Raw genomic sequence first — 24,206 nt, forward strand, 5'->3', positions numbered from 1 at the left:
GTTCTTGATGAAAATGACAATGCACCGACGTTTTTGTATGATGCGTATACCAACATAACATTACAACCATTTGATATCCAGTCAAAAAGTTATGAGCAAGATTATAATAATCAAAACTTTATCCAAGGAAAATACTCTAAGACGATTTCAGAAAATGTAGATATCAATTCAAGTATTTTACGCGTAAAAGCTGTAGATTATGATCAAGGATTGAATGCTAAAATTGTATATTCAATTGCTAATGAATCAACTTGGCTCTTTCAAGTTAATAATTCGACAGGCATTATAACTACAAAGGGGTATTTACTCATCATCAAATTATAAATTTTCTATGACAATATAATAGTAAGCAAAATATGCAATAACCCAGTAACCCTTCTTACTTACATTAAAAATAATTTTTTTCTCAACTAATTTTATCATACCACATGCTGCGATATCTAACAGCTAAAAGTATTTGTCCTTACAAAGAAAGTTACTAGTATAAAACAGTTAGGCTGGTAAGTAGTAAAAATGTTACTACTAATAGCTTAATGCTCTTTAAGTAACTTTTCGAATTTTCGTGTATCTTTCTATATCTAATGCTATTTAATATTAAAGGAAGTCTCAGCAAGATACAAGTAAGATAAAAAAAGTTATAAAGTTATAAAATTAAGTGCTGATGCAATAATGTAATTAAGTTTCCTAAGTAACCTATGGGTGACTTTGTATAGCACTTATTAAAATAATATTTGAGGTTGCAAGTTTTAGAATATTATGGCTATCTTCCTAAGAAATTCATGATTTGAAAGGCATGCGATCTTTTACGTTAAGGCAATGAATTAGATTCTTCTTCTTCGTTAGTTTTTAGTCCAAAAAGAGCACTACTGCAAAGTGAAAAGGTAAATGTCAAAAACTTAACAAAAGTTTATATTAACAGCAACCTTAAAATAATTAAAAGTGTTAAATATTTATCAATAACATAGTTCGGGACAAATTTGTAATATCACACTTTTTTAATACTGTACTTATGCGATTAATCAATAATCTATACATTTAATAATTTTTTAACAATTTTTTTGATTTTTTAAAAATCATTTTGCTACTGCACACTTCTTAATTAATGTTATGTACACTTAAGTCATTACAAACAGTGTGAAAAAATTGATTTTACATAACTAAATATTTGAACTCTCAACCCTTCTTAAATTTACTTTGAAGCAGCTACTCCAAAAGCTGTAGCATATTCCCCAACGTTATTCTAATTTTTAGAATTTTCGCATAAGCCAATTAGAGCATTGGAAAAGGATAAAACTAAACTTTCACCACCTATGAATTAAGTGTGAACATTCGGAAAAGAGGGAAATTACATCAATTTATTTCTTCCACGCATTCATAGTCTTCTCCCCAACAAAATACTTTGAAGGATGCTCTAGACTGTTCTTAAGTGTAATAGTCATACCACTCGAATCAACCACGGAGTAAAGGACTTAAACTACGAGATGGCACAACGCATAGGTAAATAAACACTCATCAGTGTATTGTTAAATCCTTATAACTATTTTTATGTAGTACATTTTTTCTTTACTCTACTCAAAACGCAGAAATAATGTTGAAAGCTCTATTTATCTATATTTCACTTGAGACGCAAAAATGATGTTGGGAGTACTATTTTTCTATATTTCACTCGAGACGCAGAAATGATATTGAGAGTCTTACTTTCTATGTTTCTGATACATAGTTTTATTTTTTTCTTCTAACTTTGTAAAATGTGGAAACACTTTAATTAATTTATTTTTTTAGCATAAATATGGTTAAAAAGACTACAGAGGGTAATGTAAGAAGATATCAGGAACATATGATTTATCGCATTTCACAACGATATACAACTTCTAATCAACAATCTCCTCCAATAGATCTTCCTACAGAGTAAATATCAAAAGTGATAGTAGAAGAAACAGCAGCACCAATATAAAATCAACAGCTAAAGAAATAAAGGCAGTGCCAACAGCAAAAGTAGTTTATGAAAACGGTAAAGTAGAAAAATTCGCTTTTTGCAAGTGTAAAACACAATTTTTAACTTGATGTGCGCCATATCTAATACAGTGATATAGACGTCTCGGGTAAAAGTTAAAATAAGCTAATAAGTCTTACTCCAGTTAAAAATATATGTTGTTTTCTAAATATTCTTTAGAAAAAGAAATGCAGTTTTCTTATTGTGAATGGTTGGATAATATTAATTTACAATTACTACCTTTACCATCATGGGCATCATGATTTTGTGAACAAAACTGGGAAAAACTGTCTTAGTCAGCATCAGAAGTCGTAGAAATAGCAGAAAGTAATTTTACAGCAGTATGTAACGGCAACGTTAAAGTTTCAAAGCCTGTATTTGTCCCAACTACGACTGAAGAAGAAAATATATCCCTTCAGTCAACGACATTACCACCGTAATCACTCGCAAAAAACTGCCCATTGTCTGAAAATTTTGGGACGTGATCAAAAGAAGATGAATGTGCGCTTATGGTAAGGGTACACATGTCTTAAAAAAAAGGAGAAATAAAAATAATAGCTTGGAAAAAAAAATAACAAAGGAGAGAGAAAAAATTACCAAAAATCACAAAGAAAAGAGGCTCTGAAAAAAAACAAAATCAAAAAATAATAGAGAAAAAGCGGAAAGCTGATTCATTTCAGACAGGAGAATGCAAAAAAATTTTTAATAACAATGCTTTACCTCAAAAATTATTAACTGATATGTTTGAATTTTAGGCGTGTATTTGTAAAAAATTATACAATACGTATGTTCAATTCTTATGTAAAAAAAAATAACTTTATAATGTAATAAATTTTTTTACTTTTTTAACAAAAATCCTGTCTATTTTGTTTTGATTGCACCAAAATTCAACTTTCAATATTTTTTCGTACGTGCAACAATAATACTACGTATAAGTTTCTTAAAATTAGAAGTACATTCATTTATAACAAATTTTGTTTGTTTTAACAATAATAAAAAAAAAATTTTCATTTCATTCTCATTTAAATAATTAAAAGTTTACAATGTAATCTTCCGAATTTTATTATTTTTACAACTTTGCATCCAATCTTTTATTGCTAACACATTTTTCTCAGCACACATTGAATTAATATGAAAGCTATGATGTTCTCACGGCTCGTAGTCTTGTATGGGATTTGCAAGAGCAGGGCACCCATACTCGTTAATATTCATCACTCTGAAAAATATGTATTTATTATTTACAATAAAATGTATATTGTTATTATGTATATGCAAGTTATTTTTTATTTAGTTAATAATACATACTTGCATGACAGTATGTTTTGCAACCATTTGTTCTTCTTATGACCTTTGACATAAACTATTCCAACAACAAACAGCACACGTTTAAATTTTTTTATTTCACCTTTGTAAAAAATTCAGAATTTCAGTTTATACCATGAAAATTAGCTTCCAACCATTGATTCTGTTTTTGGTACTTTTTTGATAAGGCCTCCAATGAAAAAGGTGGTTTGAGTACAATGACGACCTGGAAAGTGTCCGTGTCAAGGTCAATAAAGGAAAATTCTTTTAAAATAAAGTTGTTATCAAAGCTCTTAAAGCCTTGAAAATCAACAATATACTTCATTATGTAAAAAAATTTAATTAATGTTATTCAGCCGAGAGTAACCGTATGAATGAATTCTACTGCTAAATGTTTAACACACATACACGCACGCGTTTACACCCTTCTCTCCACTCCTCTCTTAATTGCCAAACTTGGGATATTAAAGGAGTTGCTAGCGCCAATATTGCTTACTTTTACGAAATCGTTCGTTTAGCCAACTTCTGGTTTCAAGTTAGCCATGGCTACTGTTTAATATTTTAAACATGTGACACATTGTATATGGCAATCATATCAGTAAGTGATCAATAGTGATACTGATGTATCTTAAATTCAAAGATTCTAAGACACCAGCCTGACAATTGCTAAGGATTTTTATATTTTCAGTCAAAGAAGTAATTTAATTACATCAGAAAAACCAAAATTTTAATCTGCTGAGGCTTTATTAAGAACTGTTACACAACTACTATATAATTATTTAGAAGTAGTAGAAGCGAAAAAAATATTTTTGAATGAATTGGAACTTTTGGTGACAGACAGTGAGAAAAAAGTGGCAACACTACTCAAGGTATTTGAAAATGAGCCTGAAGTTTTTGTACGAGGAAGTAATAAAAATATTGTAATATGAGTTGAGACATGTTAAACTAAAAACAGTACATGCAATAATAATGATGAGGGTGTTGTACCAGCAGCAACTTCTAATTGCATTCAAGGTAAAGGTGGAGGAAAAGCAAAAATATCAACACCTACGGTATGTGTTCAAGGTGATGGTATAGTAACTGTAAAATAAGTTCCTCACAATAAAAATGATGCATCCGTAGGTTTGGATGAAGTGAATAGCGCATTTTAAAATTACATCACAACTGCTTCAATTGTGAATTTAAAACACTTAGATATAAAAAAGTTTCTTAAAGATGCTGAACAGCAATTTGTTCAATGAGTTCAACAATTTTTAGAGGTATATGAAGCACTCAAAGTTAATACGATGTTGACAGCTGAATATGTGATAGTAAAAGATTATGTCAAGGATGTAGATTTAAAATATGTTAATACGAAATCGCGTTCTATTTACCAGACAACTAATTTGAATGAATGGTTTTAAAGAATCTGGCTTGACACTGCACGCAATTTTAAATTTAGTTGTAAATATTAAGAAGCTTAATTCTATGTGAGGTAGTTCTTTTATAGACTTGCCGGGTTATATAAAAAAAAGCCTGTGTAAATGTCATAAACAGAGATATTTAATGTTTTAAATGGGTTGTTTTATCATTAACACGTCCGGCGAAAAGCAATCCACAGCGCATCTCCAACTACATTGAATATGAAGGTGAATTAAATTTTGATGGAACTGAGTTCCCCGTAAATCCTAAAAAAATTACCAAATTTAAAAAAGAAAACAACGTTTTGATTGTTTAACATTTTTTTAAAAAGAAGGGTCGTACTTACATTTTCCAAGTCACTTGACTGCAAATAAAAAACAAACCCATGGAAATCCAAATAAACCCATTTACTTGTTGAGATTTTTTACATAGATAATAAAGAAGAAGGGAAAGAAGAGAATAATTATACGTTATACATAACGAGATATACGTTATGTTTGGATAAAAAATTTATCTCGCTTGGGACGCAAACAGTTATCGGAACATGAGCATGCTGCAATTATACGTGATTGTTGCTTTCACTATTTCTGGTTAAAACAAAAGTTAGAAATACATGAAGTTGATTGCAAAAATGTAAATAAGTGTAAAATTACTCTACCTATTAGAAAAAAGAATGACCATATACTCGAATTCAAAAATTTTACATACAAGAATAGAGTACCTTTCGTTGTATATGCAGACTTTAAATGTTTATTAGAACCTGTCGAAACTAACCGTGCATGTCAACGTCACAAAGCATTTAGTATTGGTTATTTTATCAAGTGATTGTATGATGATAGCAAATCAGATTATAAAAGTTATAAACAGTATGACGAAGATAAAAAAACACCTGCTTAGTGGTTTGTTCAAGATCGATATTTTCTAGCCCTGAAAGTGGAAAAATTGTATAAAAATCCTTTGAAAATGATTTACCTGACGAATAACAAGCAAATTCATTTTAACAAGGCTTTATTGTACCATATATGCAACCAACCATTTACTTCAATTGATCAAAAAGTTAAAGATCACTGTCACCTTACTGGAAACTAAATATATGTTTTCCATATTATTAATAATAGTAGTAGTAGTAATAATAACTATAATAATAGTAATGATAATCAACTAATATCTGTACATGATTTTTTCATAGATATCGCGGATCCACACACAACAAGTGTAACATTAACTATCAAGACTCGATAATAATACCTATAATTTTTCATAACTTGAGCGGTTACGATTTATCAAAGAACTCGCTATATATTTTCCAAGAAAAATTCAGCTTTTGCTGTAAACAAAAGAAAAATATATCTCGTTTACAAAATACATTGAGGGAACAGAAATCAACTTCCAATCTATTTATTTATTGAAATTTATGGCTTTATCTCTTGAGAAATTATCCTCATATATGGAAGAACTAAGAATTCTAAAATCGATTTTCTCAAGTGATAATGAATATACTTGCGATCAAATTAATTTATTATAAAGGAAATGTGTTCTCCCTTATGATTACTTTTCTTTATTTGAAAACTAGAAGAAAATAAGCTGCCATCAAAAGAAGATTTCCACAGCAGTCTTCTCAAAGCTCACACAACCGATGAAGAAAGAGTATGAACACGCTGAAAATGTTTGGAATAATTTTAATACTGGAACTCTTGGAGAGTATTCTAACTTATATTTAAAGACTGACGTTTTTTTACTTGTTGAAATATTTGAAAATTTTCGGAATTGCTGTCATGGGGCATATGAATTTGACTGAACTCATTACTTCACAACTTCTGGCTCAACCTGGGATGCTATTTTGAAGTATACGAAGTGAAATTTTTTTTTCACATGCATGCATACAACCATAGTTACGATTAAGGTCTTTGGTCTTATAATAGGTGAAATAAGAATTGTTAACAGACAATGACTTTTTCATGTTTATCGAGCGTGGCATATGAGGTGGGATTAGTCAATGTTGCAATCAATATGCAAAAGCTAAGAATTTTTACATGAAAGAAGACTATCAAGAAGATAAAGATGAAAAATACCTCATGCACTATGATATCAATAACTTATATGGACAGGCCATGGTCCAACCGTTATCACATGCAGGTATTAAATGGATTCAAAACACAAATTCAATGGGTATTTTAAACGTGCCTTATGATGCTGAAATCGGCTAAATATTTGAAGTGGATTTTGAGTATTCTAAAACCTTTCACGCTCGTAAAGACTTACAATTCTGTGCTGAGCATATGACACCTCCTGGATCCAAACAAAATAAACTAATGACTACCTAGTACGACAAAGAACGATATGTGATTGTAGCTTTACAATTACTTCATACATTTAAATAAAATGGACGGATGTTTGTATACAAAAATCACTATATGTTGGATAAAAAGTTTTGGACCTGTCAAAGACCCTGGTGTACCAACTTCGTTTATAACTTTGTGGGAAATAAAATAAAAGACTAGTGCAAACTTTTGTTTACAGATACTGATAGTCTTGTGTATAAAATAACGAACCAAAATATTTATAATATAATGCGGGAAAATTTTTAAGAATTCGATACTTCAGACTATCATTTAAACAATAAATTTAATATACCACTTGTTAATAAAAAAATTGTTGGTTCACTGAAGGATAAATGCAATGGGAAAATCATGCTGGAATTTGTGTTACTAAGGAGCAAAATGTATAGTGTGACAATTTAAGATTGAAACCCTATACAGAAGGTAAAAGGTGTTAAAAATTTTATTGTTGAGGCTACAATAACTTTTAATGATGACATAAAATATTTGCATCAAAATACTATTATTAAACGAGAGCAGAAAAATATAAGATCGCGTCATCATCAGCTTTTTAGTGAAAAAGAGACAAAAATTGCACTAAGTGCTACTAACGACAAACGATATTTGCTACTTGACTGTAAGTTGAGTATAAGTTTATTTTATATTTTTGCATTAGATTTTAGAAGTTTGCATTTAAAAATTCTTTGTCACGATCAGTTTTCAGGTTTACAGGCACCCGTCCTTTTTTCAATATCCAATGCATTGCTGCAGTTACTTCTTCACCAGTTTTTTTCTTAACAGGTACAGCCCATGCGTACTTGGAGAAAACGTCTATTACAGTAAGCATATACCGATAACCTTTGTTTTCACGAGCGTAAGGCTACATCCCTACAAGGTTTGCTTGCCAAGTCTTGTCTAAGCCATGTATGTTAAATTTTCGACGAGGATGGTTACACCTGGATGCCATAAGGAGTTCCTTAACAATTTACTCCACGTATTAATTTTCTTGGTTTAAGTTTTTGAATCAGCTTAAATAAATGGGAATTTTTTTTGCAAGTTGTACATAAAAATTTTAAAGCTATCTATTTCTCTTTTAATTCTTTTAATTACTTCAATGAAGTGAGAATAATTTACAGCATCTTGAGGCTGTTCTGGTGTTCCAACATTGCACAGTCTTTTATTATCTAAGTCATACTGTCCATCTGTGGTAAGTTTATATCCAATACCGGGAGAACCTCGGCCACCACTTTTAATCCTACGCAATTTTCAACCGAATACATCGACACTCATTTTAAGACTGAAGAAATATTTACACACACGTCCAATATACGTATCCTCCCTCGTGGAGCTCTTCAATGATTGATATAATTTCATTTTCATGATTTGTATTTCCTGCCAGTTTTCAGCAATTAATAAGCGTAAACGATCTACTAACTCATTAGAATCATCCCAGTATATATAATCTACTTGTTGTGTTATTTGAGCAGTTTTGTAATGAGGTAGCAACGATTCATCTTTTTTACGAACCGTGAGATTCAATATTGGAGCAATCATTTTATTAAACTTATTACTATTATGAATTTGTATAGATCCGCTTTTTTTAAACCCTTTTCTGTTAACATTTAAAATTTTCAATAATACGTGGTATTTTTCAAAATCCTCCTGTGTCAACAGAGATTTATGACGATGCTTTTTGATGAGTAGCTCCATTATTTCTGAAGTCATTGAATACTTTATATCATTTATTTTAAATGATTATTTTCGAAGTCTATTCTTAAGTTGCCAAGGTTGTACACCTCATTTTATGTTCGTACTTCAGACTTTAAATTCAATAAATCTTTGTGATTTTGATTAAGTATTTCTAAATAAAAATTATTTGATGATTTTTTGTTGACGAACAAAATTATAAGATTGGTCATAAATAGTATTATTTAAGCCGGTATTATCATAATCATCATCATCACTTTTACTAATGGCAAACTTGAATGTTAAATCACTTTCACTGAATTTTTTTTTGTTTTTTTGTGGAATTACTTTATTAACTTAATTTTTTTCTTAATCGTTTTTACTAGAAAAATAATTGTGAGTAACAGAGTTATTACTATTATTTTTTTTTTTTTTTGTTTCCGCAGCAAGTTTCATTAGAGGGTCTGTAAGTAGTTTGAAAGTTTCACTAAAAACTATTTCAGCCTCATTTTTCCCACACTTCAACAGTCTATACTATTCTTTAACGGCCTCTTGCACATTCACTAATTAACACAGAACGTTTATCTCTTGGTGATACATGATGATGCTCCAATATCTTGCAACAGACTGTTATGATTGCACTCGATATGTCCTAAATGTACAGCAAAATGATCAAAGCCTTTTCTACATCGACCATCATTTATTTGCCTATGCCTGTTTATAATAACGAATTCATGTTTATCATCATTCCAGCAATTAAAGCATAAATTTTGTGCTAAATGTAGGACATGTCTGAGTTTACATGATCATTGTACACATGCTTCAAGTTAACTTAATCTTGACAAAATAAAACTAAAAAGTTAACATTATTCCTTATGAGATGCTTTGGCACTTAAGCAGTGACTGACAAAGATAGAAGTAGTCCACATTTTTGTGTCTACCCATGCAGAAAAAGGCTTTTACATTATTTTGTTTTTCACAAGCTGTATTATCAAAAATCACTATAAAATTCGGTAAAGCATCATCTGGTGGGACTACAGTTTTATGTTCGCTGAAAGGTAAGTATTTCACACCCTCTTTAGGCTCCAATAAGTCTTTTAAAAACTCATACTTTGGTTGATGTAGCGATTTTGAATACACGTACACATTTCAAACTCAACTCCATTGGGATGTACGATTAAACCTAATAAGCTATTAGTCTTACCACAATTAGATGGACCACAAAATACCGCGTGAATACTGTCAGGGAGTAGTTTTATATGTCGATTCAAACGCTTTTCTTGTTTTACAATAGCGGCAAAATTAGGAACTTCTAATTTTATGGATTGCTCTGTGAACTCCATGTCTATACTGTATGAGTAATTAGTCAAAACTAATATTTTAATGAAATAGTACAACGCTCATATACTTAGGGTTCTTCATTTGTCAAAGAATTTGTATACTATAAATGAATTATTCATTTTCTCGAACGATAAGTCATGATTCAACCTCTGAAGACTAATCGTCATGCATCGTAAGAGAGGGCATGTCTTCCGAGAGGGGATCCCAGAGTAAATCCTCTGAATGTAGCATGCAAAGAGCATGATATAGCATACTCCAGAAACTATGAAGGTTAAGAATGAATTTGGTATGGGGTTGATGGAGAAGAAAAAACAGGGTACTAAAAAAAGAAAAAGTACGACGGGTAGGTCAAAGAAAAAACAATGTAGTGCTTTAAGTGCAGTTATTAAGGCTGCCTCGCAAGACATGATTACTAAAAATAAAAATGCTTAAGATAGTATTAATAGTGCTTCAAAAGATGCTTGTAGTGCAGTTAAAAAACTTAGAGGTAAAAAGTGTGTTTCTGTTTCGCGAATCTTACGCTTTCCTACACAGAATGGTGGAGCTTTACCTTTAATTTCCTTGTTTGCTGGTTTGAGTGAAGCTGGTGCTATAGCTAATGGAATAGCTGAAATTATAAAGAGCATGCTGCTGAGTCAGCTAAAATGCAGCTAGTAGAAAGTTAGAGACATGATTAAACGATGGAAGCTACCGCTCTTCGAAAAGGTCCTTATCTAAAACTACATAAAACTGGATGAGAAGTCTATTCAAAGTCTTACGCTGGTAAAAGTTTAAGAAAAAAACCTCAAAAAAAGTAAAAGAAATATGACTACCTGACTTACTCTGATATAATAAGATTAAGTTCTGACTAAAATATATTTGATAAAATATTCAAAACTTAAAAAATTCTTCATTTTCGTGGAGTATTCACGAGAAACAGTTTACCTGCTGACGGTCAATGGTTTTTTAAAACAGCTTTAGTAAATCTTGATGATAAAAATGGACCTGAAACTCACTAGGTGGTTTATCAAAAATGTGGTAATAATGTTATGTACTTGGAGAGTTTGGGAGATCTGCAGCCACCTACTGACTTAATGTTGTATCTAGAAGTGAGTAAAGTAAAATATAATCATAAGCGATATCAAGAATTAAACTCCTAAATCTGCGGTCATTTGTTCTGAAAGTTTCTTTGAAAACATATATAACTTTCTAAGATAGGGAAAAACCACTTAGTTACTCTTCAACAACCATAGAAGAAACATTAACACTCAGTCTTTCTGGTACTTCCTCTGTTTTGGAAGCACAGTATTTTCCATCGATTAAATTATCACCAAATCACAACTACGTTCTTAACTTAGTAGAACTTTTGTCATTCATTTCAATCCTAAATATTGATGAAAACTGTAATAAACTTTATGTTAGCAATCAAGTTATTGTATTACTAATAGGCAATTACGAGATTGGAGATATAAGATCATTTTTAATTGAGGTATTACAACCTCGCAACACAACTCTCGAAATCAAGCCAAACAAAAATGTTCTTTAAAGTGATATTAAGTGCAGTCATACTGTTAATTTTAGACATACAGATTTTATACGCCGTCTATTAGGTTTCTCTCAGAGAGTTCCAAAAAATAATACCACTCATATTTTAGTCTTACCTGTATCTATTTTAAAAATAAACGCATTAACAGTTGAAAGTAACATTACAAGTGGAGCTTACATAAACAGTCACTAAGTGCATACAGTTCATGAATTTTTTCCAGCTGTACCACCTGGATATAAGATTATTGAAGTTCCTCCACAAATAATTTATTTACTGATTATTGTGAGTATCATTGATCATATACAACTACGCATTGTTGATCGGAATGGTGATTTAGTTAATTTTCGTGGAGAAGTCATAACTATAAGATTGCACATAAAACTCTCCCCATAATTGGTATCGTTTGTAACCAGATAAATCATATAGGCAGCTGAATATACACTCCAGCACTTAGTAAACAACGAGCTTTCAAACCGTTGAGACGTCAGAGGTAAAAGTCCATCAAAGCATCAAGACATCCGAGAAAACGGAGCCAAATGCTATAGAGGTAGACAAGCGCCAAAATGTTAGTCTCACACTCCTTATGAAAAGTTGGCTATCGCTTTGTCCTGATCAAAAAATCTATGATAAATGTTGGTTGGCTTGGCAATGGAGAAGACGATGATAGTCTTACTAATAAGAACGGCTACTTTGATATTATACTTTAGCTGAAATGATTTTGAGTTTTGCTGAAAACAATCGCAAGATAGTCGTTAATATAAAACATGAACTTATACTTACAAGAGCAAGAAACGATGTGAATGCCGTGTTGCAAACTTCAGTTAATGCCAATGCTACTAACCCTGCGACTGCAGCTACTTAAAAAGACTTTAAAAAAGTAATATTAAAAAGCTTGAGTGGCTTATGCCCTATGTGGTAATGTCAGATTGTCATAAAATTCGTTTATTAAATCATCTGCAAAAAGATAAGGTTGTATCTACGAGTTTTCGAACTTAGGAACTCTATGAGTATCCCTTCTCACCTAGCAGATTAAAACATATTTGGACAGTTAAGACATAAAATCAGTTGGAATAGCCACGTTATGTTATTTTAGCCTCTCAAACAAACCGAAAAAATCAGAAAAATGTAGGCGCTAGCATGTTTGATCACTGCAATATAAGAAATGTAAAGCTATATTTAAATATACAATATTGTCCTTATGGTGGTCTTAATCTTGACACAACACATAATCAGTATGCATTGCTATACAATATGTATGCTAGTTTTTGAAATTTATCCTGTGGCAAAGATTGTACGCCTTCATTAGGCAAACATCACTTTTTAATCAAATACTTTTAATCGCCCTTGATTGTCCCAAACAAAACGAGTTATTAAAAAATGCTCCAGTAGATGTTAGACTAGAATTAGAGTTGCATAACAATTTTCCTGCTAATAAAATGCTGCATGTAAAGCTACATAAAGCTTATTCATAGGCTCTACGAACATCAGTTTATTCTTAGCCATCATGGATAAAGGTTGGAGCAAGAGTTGGAGTAAACAAGCAGCAGAAAATAATCGATGACAAGAAGAGTGGGAGAAATTTATGAAGAGAAACGAGAACAAAGATTTGAAGGTTGAAAAAATAAAATCTGTGGAAAAATCAAAAGATAAGGACTGTAGAATTGTTTGGACAATATGTCGCATAAGCTAAGTGCAAGCAATTTCACTACTAATGTTAAGTATCAAAAACTTTCTACTAAGGACGATGATGATAAAAAACAAAAACTCCTAGTTAAAAAACTTTTTTGATTAGTATTCAATTAACAAAGGATCTTGTTCTAGAAATGAAGGTTATGAAAACCTAAAAAAATAAAACTAAATATCATGATGAAAAAAATATAGTGTTTTATGGATATCTAAGGTTTTAAGAAACCAGATTATGATGATGTACCCAAAGAATTGGCTACTATTCCGCTCGTTGCTACCAATGCAGAAACATAAGTCTTTCTATTTAAAGCACTCTTCAGCTGGCGAAAATTACCACCATAGTATAAACATAAAAATTTTTACCTTCAACTTTACTATTATGGACTAAGCTGGGACTCGTAATAAATCAAGTTCACAGAAATAGAAAATATTTTACGAGAGAATCCTGAAAAATCTATGAAGATACTTGTTATTAGAGGTCTGGAACAAAAGTGGCTTTAAAGATTTGGCTTTAAAGTCACTGATATAACAGACTATCCACTGTTTGAACTTTCAAGATTAGTTACTACTTGTGCTTATCACAGCGGTGCCTACAGATCCATGTGTGCTCTTCATAATGTCAAACAAATAAGAAAGTTTTACTCTAATTTGGAATAGGTTGATGTTGATGACGACGACAACGATGACAACAACAACAACGATAATAATGAAGAGCTGTGAAAATGTATTGCATTCTAAGAATAAGGTGTTTAACAAATCATTTTGCTATTCTAGTTTTGTACATGTTAATTTTTTTATTTTTAAAATAAACTGATTGATCAAAAATAAACAACAATGTTAACAATCATTTTTCTTCCACTTTACGTCCTACATTGTCATGCATTGCCCTCACTTACATTAAAAAAAAAATGCATATTACGATCGCGTGTGCAAGCTGCATAAGATTTCACATATTCAAGCAGCACGCGCAAACCAACGCTTTAGACGCGCATTGTACTGCGCCCAACTTGAGTAGCGCTGCAGGTAGCATGCACAAACTCAAGTGGAGCGCACAAAAAAAGGAAACTACTGGATCCGCTTGCCCATTGGCCACAGGGGAAGCAGGGGCACGCCACAGAGGGGCACACGCCGCGGATAGGGGGGCTGTTCCAGAACCGCCATAGCTTATCTACTACGGTGTAAAATATTTGTTTCCCGTTGATAAGCTCTCGAATATTTACATTGCTGTTGAGAGGGCTAACTTTACGAGATAAAATTCAGATTAATGAATTAAATAGGGCTGATGAAATGCTGCACAAGTTTGTTGGAAAAACGAAATCAATTTATGGAGAGAAAGCAATAATCTTTAACCTACACCAAATGCTTCATATGTGTTAAAGCATTTGATTTCATTGATCAGCGTGGGCTAATGCAGCATTTTTCTTTGAATCGGCAAATTTTTATTTTTTAAGAGCCGTATAGTGTTCGAAAGGGGTTACACAATAAGTAGTTAGGTTTGTAAATATCGATCACAGCTTGCTGTCAATAGAACCGTGCGTCAGGCCACATGCATCAGTTGCTATTGTTATATTGTGAGATGATATTCTCGCTATAAAAACTAAATACATAAGCAAAACTTCGGACATTGTTTACTTTGGCAAGGAAGACGAAGTTGAAATGCCTTTTATTCACAACTTGAATTTATTGAATCAGGCTAATATTTATTGTAAGATAGTGAAAACAAATTACTTTTATGATCAAGTTACATTTGAGAATTCAAAAGAGGTCTAAGAATTTTTTTGTGAAATGAAAAAGTGACCAGTATATTCGAATAGTTGCCTTTATTGTAGATGATAAAAGACATTTAGATGTTACGGTGTGCAATATTGTACATGCAAGAAATTTTAATAAGTTGTATACAGATATGCAAATAATACAGCGAATTGAAGACACAGATATAGTAGTTCTTATACAAGTCATCCAAAAAACTTGGGTAGTCATTAAAGTATTAGATCTGATGTATTTATGCCAAGTACCAAACATTTTACATTATTAATTACCTGAAAAAATATATTAAAAAATACCCTGCTTACAGACCTCGTTGTTCTTATTGTATAGCAAATCGCACAATTGTTTGCACGAATACTTCCTAAGATAATCTTCAGTAAAGTTTTGATAAGAAAATATTGATAATTAATTTTTATTAAAAATAAAAATTTTTTTCTTAATAACCGTAAAGTTCATTACAACAGTATGATGCAACATTTTTTAAGCATTGAAAATTTAACAACATTAGCCGTAGTCATGTATTTCTCATTCACAAATAAGTGAACATCATTTTTATCGTGTATAATTAATCTTAGTAGCAAATGAAAATGAATGATCATTAATTTTGTGCGGTGACAGTTATCTTCTTTTCAACTAGTAATTGATTTAAATGCACTAGAATATGTATTTTAGATACTACTTAGTCAATTCTCACCGTATCAGAGTAATAGCTTTTCAAGTTTCAGTAAATATTAAGCAACAGTTAAAAAACATATTGTTCTAATATTTACTGTTAAAAAATATTGCACGTATGCAGTAAACATCGCTCATAAACAGTGCTAAAAAACATTGTTTTGTGTATCAGAATCAAGCAATTATTAAAAATAGTGTTATGTTACCTCACAAAATGACTGATTTTTCATTTTTTTCATGATTCATATTATGAATTGTTTTCAGAGTGCTCTCTTTTTCTCCTTGTGCTATTAGACAAGGTTCCATGCTTTATCTCTCTCTTACTTCCAGCATGGCGGTGGAAAAGAATGATGGTGGGAATAGTACGATACTGCTCTAGGGAGAAGGGGGTAGTATTATACGAAATATTAGACGGGGTCCTAGCGTTATATATATATATATATATATATATAACGTTTTATCTTTTTAATTGTTAAGGTGATTGAATAGACTAGAATTTTGTTGCTAAAAATTAAAGTTTTTTTTTTTATTTAGTTAATTAATATTTACAAAAAGTATTTACATGATTTGTCATTACTTTACCTAAAAATTAAAGAAACGACAATTAAAGTCTATTCTTACTATAACACTTTAATGCACTCAAATTTTAAATAAAAACACTTTTATTTTATATATCACTTCTATAATTTATCTCTCACTTGTTTACACTCTGTCTCGTAATTCTATACTGAAACCCTTCTGTCGTTGTCACTCTTTAGATCTGTAGATCATCCTCTCTATTACTCTCTCTAGCGAGAGACAATCAAAGGTCGTGCGAGATATATCGAGCGCGCCAAATTCAAACAAAGAGAGTATACTTTCTTTACATCTCCCCTCCTCCTTATAAAAATTCTTCGGAATTTTCATCATTACTTAATAAGGGAATCAATTTCGATTTATGGAATAATCCCTCGTTCTGATTTCGTTTTCCAGTATTTATCTTATAGATCGAACTTGATAGTTTATCTGATATTTTAAACGGTCCAATTCTTAATTCATCTAATTTCCTTCTGTTTAATTTATTGCTGTTTTCTATGTATACTAAATCACCTGTCTTAAATTCATATTCTTTTCTATTAGTGTCGTATACTTTTTTGTTATAATTATGAGATTTTATGGATCTTTCTAGTGCTAAATCTCTGTCTTTTATCCAATCTTCTTTAGTTTTTGTGATCTGTAGTTCTTTTGGTAGGAGGTTTGTATTATTTCCATCTAATAAATATGTTGGTGTAAATCCAGTGATCGAATGTTCTGTTAGATTATATTTTTCTACACACTCTCTCGCTATTGTAGTCCAGGCTTTAGTTTCGTTTTTTTCATTAATTTTGCATCTTATTTTATTAACTAATGTTTGATTCAATCTCTCGTTCAATCCATTTGAAAATGGTGAATCTATTGCAGTAAAAACAAATTTTACTTCTTTATTTTTCAAATATTTTTTAAATTCATTAGAGTTTATGCCTGGATACTGATCTGCAAGTATCATTTCAATCTTCTCTGTTTCTAATACCATATCTACTAATTTAATAAAATCAGTTGCACTCTGTGTTTTCGATGTTGAGATATATGCAAATCTAGTGAAGTGGTCCACTAACAAATGGAGGTATCTTTTTGTAGATCTTTGTCCTCCAAATCCACCTATTGTGTCTATTGACATTATCTCGAATGGTTTTGTCGCAGGTCCTAAATATGACATCAATCCAAGTTTCTTTTGTCCTCTTGATTTGTTCCTTATACATGTATCGCACTCTTTACACTGTTTTTTTATATTTTCCATTAAGTTTTTCGCTGTGTAATAGGGACATATCTTACTAACCATTTGTTTAATTCCGAGATGACACCATTCTATATGTATTTTTTTTATTATTTCAATGCTGAATTCCTCAGATAACATTATTTTCTTTCTGTTTCTATATTGTTTATAGACTATACCAAATTTATCTATTACCTTTTTTTTTTCTTTATCTAATTGTTGATTAATTGCTTGATCATTTTTAATATCATCTATTTTTATTAAATTTACTATTTTTAGCATATCCTCGTGTTCTATATTAGATTGCAAGACAGGGTTTCTACTCAAGCAGTCTGCTTCAATGTTACTTTTGCCTGGTACATAGCTAATTTTAAATTCATATTGAGATAAATAATATATTAAATCACCTAATTTTTCGTCAGTTCTCGCTTTTACATTCATATTTTCCAAAGGTTTGTGATCCGAACATATCTCAAAATATCTACCAATCAGCCAATGTTGCCAGTATTTAACAGCTTCTTTTATAGCTAAACATTCTAAATATATTGCTTTTTTTTTCTTTTGCGAATCATTTAATTTTTTTGAAAAATATGCAACTGGTTTCTCTTTCCCATCTTGTTGTACTTGTTTCAAAATTGCTCCTATCCCTTGTATCGATGCGTCTGTATAAATCTTTATTGGTAAATCTTTATCAAAAATTTCTAATATAGGTTTAGTGTATAACAGTTTTTTTATTTTTATGAAAGATTTTTCGCATTCCTCAGACCATATAAATTTTTCATTTTTTCTTAATAATCTATGCAGAGGATCTAGTATTAATGCACTTTGAGGTATATATTCGTGATAATAGTTTACCTTTCCTAAAAATTGTCTGATATTTTTTTGAGTTTTTGGAGTCGGAAAATTCTGGATTGAAGTTAAATTATCTTTTATTGGCTGCACTGTGTTATTTCCAATTGTATGTCCTAAATACTTCACTGACTCCGATGCAAATGTACATTTTTTTAATTTTAGTCTGAATCCTTCTTTAATTATTGCGTTTAATACTTGTTCTATATGCATTAGATGCTCTTCAAAAGTATCTGAAAAAATTAGGCAATCATCTATGAAGTTTTCTGTAAAGTCTTTTAATTTATGTTTTCTCAATATATTTGACAAAATTCTTCGAAATATTGCTGGTGATGTCTTTAAACCGAATGGCAAGCATGTCCATTGATAATGCCCATCTTGTGTAACAAAGCCAGTTATCTTTCTATCTTCTACCCTTAACGGTATCGACCAAAAAGCCGAATTTACATCTAAAGTTGTGAAATATTTACAGTTTCTAGCTTTTATAATTAGATCTTCTACAAGTGGAAATGGTTGTTCTTGTGGTATCACAATCTTATTAAGTTCCCTAAAATCTATACACAGTCGAGTTCTTCCTTCACCTCTTTTATAAGCTAGTGTCACCGGTGCTGCAAATGGACTGTACGAATCTTCAATTATATTTTTTTCTAAAAGTTTTGCTATTTGTTCTTCGATTTCCTTTCTATCCTCAAATGAACATCTGTAAGGCCTTTTGCTACAATACTTATCTATTTTTAATTCAATTCTTGCCTCATAATTCTTTACTGTTCCAATATCATACTTATCCTTTGCAAATACTGTTCTATATTTCTCAATTAATTTTTCGATTTTTAAACGTTTTGAGCCTTCCAAGTGTTCTAGTTTAGCTTCGAACTCTTTTTCTTGTATATATTCATTGAAGTTAACTGAGAAGTTTTGAATACTTTCATTTGTTTTATTTATCTCCAATATATTATCTTTATCTTTTGTATTTTCTTTCTTTTGTGAAATTTTTAAATTTTCATCTTGAATTAGTTTGAATTTTTTTATCATATCCAAACCTATTAGAAAATCTTCAAACTCATCATTATTTATTACAAACACATTTACATCCTTTTCTATATCAAAAATTTTTATTCTTATCTTTATCAACCCATCTGTATTTCTCACACCATTAACTGTTTTGATTGATATTTTGTTTTTATCTTTCTTTTCACTCATTAACTTAATCAATTTTTCATTGATTATTGATATCTGAGATCCAGAATCATATGTACCATCTATTTTAATTTTATCATCTAATAACATTTTAACTTTAATTAATGGTGTGACTATTCGTTTTTTGTCTCTGTAATTAAGTTTACTTTTAATACAGAATTATTTTTTTTTTCAAAATTTTTGTTTTTATTCCAAAATTTTTCTTCTGGGTGGTATCTATCCTTTTTTCCCATGTTCTCACATATATTGCATGGTTTTTTTTCTATATGCTTTTTTCTTTCTTCTGTCTTACCATTGTTTATTGCAGAAAAATTTTTCTTTTTTATCAAACCTTCGTTTTTTCTAATTTGTTTAAAGAGTTCAGTGGTATCCGATACCTCGTCTTTATTTATTTTGTCTGCAATAAATTCTGGCAATCCCGTAATAATAATCGCTATTAATGATCTTTTGTCAATCGTATTATTAACATCTAACAATAATCTTTCTTTTTTTATAGCGTAATCTATTAACAAGCCTTCTTTATATCTATATCTAAGAGCATATCTCCATGAGTTCCATCCTTCATCTGCAAATGTTTCTATGAATCTGTTTTTCCAGTCTGGCCAATTATTATCGTTATCTAATGTTTCCATTGTAGCATAATACCAATCAATACATGATTTATCTAAAAACAGCCTCAATATTTCAATCATTGTATTTTCTACTGTAATTTCAAATCTAATACACTCTTTTTCAAACACTTCTATCCACTGTTTAGCATTGGAAATTTTGCTGGAGAATTTCTCTAATAAAAATTTTTCTGAAATATTTTTCAGATTTTGTTTATTACTGTTGTTACTATTTAATGACATCAACTGTTCCATTAATTGTTTTAAATTATCTGGATTTCCTGTATTCACTTGTTGTTCCTCATTCACTCTATCTAAGAAATACTCTTTAAATATAATATTATCTGCTTCATCTATATAAGTCTCTTTCAATTCTTTTGTTAGTTTTATCCAAACTTTCTTTACATCGTGTCTTTTCATAACACTCTTTAGTTTGTTGTATGTTTCGGTTTTCTTCAAAGTCGTATGATGAGATATATCTTGTATTTCTTCAGGCAGAACATACAGCTCCCCGTTTTCTGTGTGTATTGACTTTATCAACATTGTGTTTGTCTTTGGATCTATCGACGATGCCATAACGGAAAATTCAAACTGTAGTTTATTCATCTTAAGACAAAATTGTCGTTTTATAACGTTTTATCTTTTTAATTGTTAAGGTGATTGAATAGACTAGAATTTTGTTGCTAAAAATTAAAGTTTTTTTTTTTATTTAGTTAATTAATATTTACAAAAAGTATTTACATGATTTGTCATTACTTTACCTAAAAATTAAAGAAACGACAATTAAAGTCTATTCTTACTATAACACTTTAATGCACTCAAATTTTAAATAAAAACACTTTTATTTTATATATCACTTCTATAATTTATCTCTCACTTGTTTACACTCTGTCTCGTAATTCTATACTGAAACCCTTCTGTCGTTGTCACTCTTTAGATCTGTAGATCATCCTCTCTATTACTCTCTCTAGCGAGAGACAATCAAAGGTCGTGCGAGATATATCGAGCGCGCCAAATTCAAACAAAGAGAGTATACTTTCTTTACATATATATATATATATATTTATATATATATATATATATATATATATATATATAATCGCACGTATGTGGACGGTCCGCATAACTTTTCAATGTTATTGGTGTATATTCCAAAAGCATCTGGAGTCCACATAAGTCACCTTATATAATATTAAGTATGTATGTATATATATATATATATATATATATATATATATATATATATATATATATATATATATATACATATATGATTGACTGTCTTAGACGTGTTGAAAACACTTGTGAATGAATTTCATTACGTTTTATTGAGAAATCAACTTGAGGATCATAGCAAACTGTTATATACCAACACTGATAGTCTTGTTACAAAAATAACGTATGAAAATATCTATAATGTGATTCTTAAAAATATCGGAGAATTTGATTCATAGGACTATCCTATTAACAATGATTTCAATATGCCTCGTGAAAACAAAAAAAATTTTTGGTCATGTGAAGGATGAACTCAATGGTGAAATTATGTTAGAATTTGTAGGACTCAGAAGTAAAGTGTATAGCACGAAAGTTTAAAATCAAAGTTCACTAAAAAAACTGAAGGCTTTAAAAGCTCTACAGTAGGTGCTACGATAAATTTTGAAGATTAAATCAAGTGTCTTTATAAAAATTCTAGCCTCACCCGTGAGCCGAGAATAATTAGATACGTTATTATCAGTTATTCACTGAATAAAAATATAAATTGCTTTAAGTGCACATGACGAAAGACGTTATTTACAATCTGAGAGTACAGATAAGGTCATTTCAGCCTAATGAGGGGAGAAGCATCCAATAAGAGGGGAGAATTGAAGAAGAAGGTGGTCAACCACGTGAAAGAAGCTAAAGAAGACATTGCTTTATTGGAGCAGCCAATAAAAGAGCGAGCACTTTCAGCTTAGCCAAAGCCAATAGAAACGGGGATAGCACTATATAAGGAGGTGTTGCAACCAGACAAGCTCATGCTACTCTCAAGCAGAGGCCCAAGTAAGCCCACTTTAGTTCATGTTTGTTTAAGTCAACTGTTGCTTAAAAAATCTAGATATGTTAAAGGTAATAAATTCTATTTGGAAATACTTGTGCATACCTGTATACAATACGTATGATGTACAACAATCGATACTGTTTTTTTTTTTTTTTTTTTAAATGGTTCGTGCAGCACTCAACAAATCAACTGACATCGATTTTGTTCTAACCAAAAAACTTTCAGAGATGATTCCAAATTCAAACTATATGGTGTCAAAACTAACTAAGGTGTATACTAAATAAGGACCAAAGATGGTTTGAAAGCTCTTTCAAAATGAAGAGATAAATAGTAAATTGTTGGATGCTGTACTTCGAGTATTTATTTAAGTACATTACACTCTTACAATTTTGAACCTTAAATGATTTGAAAATTTTTGTTATTTATGATTTATTCATGAAACCAACTCTTATGACAACTGTCAAAAAATAGCCACTCAACGAGAACTTGTTAACTATATCTTTAAAAGATCTTTTCCACACTGTAAGTATCTGGATGCTTTGTTTTTAGCAGTTCTTGATCTTAAAAATCTCTAGAAAGAGGTTGATCTTAGTAATTTTAAAGATGAGAGGTTGTTAAATTTGTTACTGTTACTCGTGTGATTATGAGTATTTCTGTCAACAAATTCAGTGTAAAACATTTTTCGAATGCTTATGTTGTCTTTCTCACGCGTATTTTGTCGCTAATTTTAAATTTGGGCTCACTACTTTTTTAACATATTTTTACAACTAATTTCAAAATTAAACTTTATTTTCAGCAGAAACGTTCGATGATTCATATTATTGTATAATTTCATTAACAATTGTAACATATTTAATCCCGTATAATTTCCTTGATACAAGGTCTGCTTTCCATGTCTCATCAAAACCATGAATATTACATTTTCAAAAAGAGTAATTACTCCATCCTAGCATATAGAGTTCCTTAACATTTAATTCTATGTATTAACTGTCTTGGTTAACGTTTTTTAAATTAGCTTAACTAAGAGAAAACTTTTTTTGTAAGTTGAACATTAATAGTCAAAAGAAATCAGTTTCTTTTTCAAGCATTTAAATTGCTTTAATCCAAAAAGCATAATTTGCAACATCTTAGGGCTATGACAATGTTTCAAAATTGCATAATCTTTTGTTATCTTAGTCATACTGCTTGTATATAATGAGTTCCTATCAACTACCAGAAGAACCTTGCCTACCACTGCCAGTTTAACATAGTTTTCGACCTCATACATCAACACATACTTAAATACAAAAGCTAAAATAATCAATGAACCTTTCCTTACGGAGCACTTCAATAATTAATAAGCTTTTATTGTCAGGACTAATAGTTTCTGCTGACGTTTCAGCTAGGAAAAAGTATAAACAATCTTACTAATTCAAATCATCTCAATGTAAACAATCTACTTAATGCGTTATTTAAGCAAATTTCTCAGAAAGTAGCAGCAAGCAACCTTTTTTGTATACAATGATATCTAGCGTTCAAGCGATAAATACATAAAACTAATTGCTATTAGCCAACCGTATAGCTCAAATTTAAGAAACCCTTTTCTACAAAAACTTCAAGTTTAAAATATTATGTAGTATTTTTTCAAATTCTCCTGTACCAAAAAGGACTCAAAAACACACTATTAAATAAATAGCGCCATTGATCCAGCACTATTTCGATAACTTGTATTCATCATTAAATAACAATAGTTTTAAAAGTCTATCCGCAAATCACCAAGCATGCAAGCATGATTTTCTTTTTATACTTCATACTTAAAATCCCAATTAATCTTCCTAAATCTACGATCAACATCATCATCATCATCTTAATCATTGTCATCATAAGCATTATCATCATCATCATCAGCTTCATCATCATCATCATCTTCATCTATATCATTACCATTATCATCACGATTATCATCATAAAAATTATCATCATCATCATTATCACCCTCATCGTCATCATCATTATCATGGTCTTTATCATAATCATCAGCATCACCGTCAA

The 24,206-nt window shown here is 30.5% G+C and overlaps 1 protein-coding gene across 1 annotated transcript in view; it reads left to right on the forward strand.

Annotated features, from left to right (window-relative positions):
* Positions 1-279: 279 nt before the first annotated feature.
* Positions 280-24,206, forward strand: part of LOC106644003 (protein dachsous-like) — a 443,369-nt gene continuing 419,442 nt past the window's right edge. Inside the window, exon 1 of the mRNA XM_089596931.1 lies at positions 280-299. The gene's annotated coding sequence lies outside the window, so the exon portion shown is untranslated. The remainder of the gene's footprint in view (positions 300-24,206) is intronic.

This window comes from Copidosoma floridanum, unplaced genomic scaffold (genome assembly GCF_036245765.1).
Source record: "Copidosoma floridanum isolate Cflo_tuat_1 unplaced genomic scaffold, Cflo_Japanese_pri ptg000030l, whole genome shotgun sequence".
NCBI lineage: Eukaryota > Metazoa > Arthropoda > Insecta > Hymenoptera > Encyrtidae > Copidosoma > Copidosoma floridanum.